Source organism: Physeter macrocephalus, chromosome 1 (genome assembly GCF_002837175.3).
Source record: "Physeter macrocephalus isolate SW-GA chromosome 1, ASM283717v5, whole genome shotgun sequence".
Classification (NCBI taxonomy): Eukaryota; Metazoa; Chordata; class Mammalia; order Artiodactyla; family Physeteridae; genus Physeter; species Physeter macrocephalus.
Window position 1 is genome coordinate 45,616,537 of NC_041214.2, and position 2,617 is coordinate 45,619,153.

The window sequence follows — 2,617 nt, forward strand, 5'->3', positions numbered from 1 at the left end:
CAGAGCAGAATAAAGAAAAAAGAATGAAAAGAATTGAGGACAGTCTCAGAGACATCTGGGATAACACTGAACGCACCAACATTCAAATTATAGGGGTCCCAGAAGAAGAAGAGAAAAAGAAAGGGATGAGAAAATATTTGAAGAGACTATAGTTGAAAACTTCCCTAATATAGGAAAGGAAATAGTAAATCAAGTCCAGGAAGCACAGAGAGTCCCATACAGGATGAATCCAAGGAGAAACATGGCAAGACACATATTAAGCAAACTATCAAAAATTAAATACAAAGAAAAAATATTAAAAGCAGCAAGGGAAAAGCAACAAATAACATGTAAGGAAATCCCCATAAGGTTAACAGCTGATTGTTCAGCAGAAACTCTGCAAGCCGGAGGGAGTGGCAGGACATATTTCAAGAGAAGAAAGGGAAAAACCTACAACCAAGATTACTCTACCTGGCAAGGATCTCATTCACACTTGACGGAGAAATTAAAACCTTTACAGACAAGCAAAAGCTAAGAGAATTCAGAACCACCAAACCAGCTCTACAAAAAATGCTAAAGGAAGTTCTCTAGGCAGGAAACACAAGAGAAGGAAAAGACCTACAGTAACAAACCCAAAACAATTAAGAAAATGGTAATAGGAACATATATATATAGATAATTACCTTAAATGTAAATGGATTAAATGCTCCAACCAAAAGACATAGACTGGCTGATGGATATAAAAACAAGACCTGTATATATGCTGTCTACAAGAGACCTACTTCAACCCTAAGGACACATACAGACTGATAGTGAGGGGACGGAAAAAGATATTCCATGCAAATAGAAATCAAAAGAAAGCTGGAGTAGCAATTCTCATGTCAGGCAAAATACACTTTAAAATAAAGACTATGGAGAAGCAGGCAAGATGGTGGAAGAGTAAGACGCGGAGATCACCTTCCTCCTCACAGATACATCAGAAATACAGCTACACGTGGAACTTCTCCTATAGAACACCCACCGAATGCTGGCAGAAGACCTCAGACCTCACAAAAGGCAAGAAACCCCCCACGTACCTGGGTAGGCAAAAGAAAAAACAATAAACAGAGACAAAGAATAGGGACGGGACCTGCACCAGTGGGAGGGAGCCGTGAAGGAGGAAAGATTCCCACACCCTAGAAGCCCCTTCGCGGGCGGAGACTGTGGGTGGCGGAGGGGGAAGCTCCGGAGCCTCGGAGGAGAGCGCAGCAGCGGGGTGCGGAGGGCAAAGCAGAGAGATTCCCGCACAGAGGATCGGTCCCGACCGGCACCCACCAGCCCGAGAGGCTTCTCTGCTCACACGCCGGGGCGGGCGGGGGCTGGGAGCTGAGCCTCGGGCTTCAGTCGGATCCCAGGGAAAGGTCTGGAGTTGGCAGAGTGAAAACAGCCTGAAGGGGCTAGGGCGCCACGGCTAGCCGGGAGGGAGTCCAGGAGAAGTCTGGAGCTGCCGAAGAGGCAAGAGACCTTTTCTTCCCTCTTTGCTTCCTGGTGCGCTAGGAAGGGGTTTAAGCGCGCCGCTTAAAGGAGCTCCAGAAACTGGCGCGGAGCTGCCGAAGAGACAAGAGACTTTTTTTTTGCCTCTCTGTCTCCTGGTGCGAGAGGAGAGGGGATTAAGCGCACCGCGTAAAGGAGCACCAGAAACGGGCGCGGAGCTGCCGAAGAGACAGGAGGCTTTTTCTTGCCTCTTTGCTTCCTGGGGCGCAAGGAGAGGGGATTAAGGGCACCACGTAAAGGAGTTCCGGAGGCGGGTGCGAGCCGCGGCTGTCGGCGCGGACAGCAGAGGCGGGCGTGGGACTCTAGGGTTGCTGCTGCTGCCACCAAGAGGCCTGTGTGCGAGCGCAGGTCAATCTCCACACCGCCCCTCCCGGGAGCTCCTGCGGCCCGCCGCTGCCGGGGTCCCGGGATCCAGGGACAGCTTTCCTGGGAGAACGCGTGGCGCGCCTCGGGTCGGTGCAGCATCACGCTGGCCCCTGCCGCCACAGGCTCTCCCCGCATCCATGCCCCTCCCTCCCCCCGGCCTGTGCCAGAGCCCCTGAATCAACTGCTCTTTTAACCCCGTCCTGTCTGAGCGAAGGGCAGACGCCCTCGGACGACCTACACGCAGAGGCGGGGCCAAGTCCAAAGCTGAACCCCAGGAGCTGTGCGAACAAAGAGGAGAGGGGGAGGTCTCTCCCAGCAGCCTCAGAAGCAGCAGATTAAAACTCCACAATCAACTTGAAGTGCCCTGCATCTGTGGAAAACCTGAATAGACAGCGAAATATCCCAAGTTGAGGAGGTGGACTTTGGGAGCAAGATATACTATTATTTTCCCCTTTTTTCTTTTTGTGAGTGTGTATGTGTGTGCTGCTGTGTGAGATTTTCTCTGTATAGCTTTGTTTCCACCATTTGTCCTAGGGTTAGACCGACCCGTTTTTTGTTTTTCTAATAGAAATTTTTCTTCTTAATAATTATTTTTATTTTTTTATTTTTTATTTTAATAACTATATTTTATCCTACTTTATTTTGTCTTCTCCCTTTCTTTCTTCCTTTCTTCCTTCCTTTCTTCCCTCCTTCCCTCCTTTCTTCCTTCCTTCCTCCCTTCTTTCCTCCCTTCCTTCCT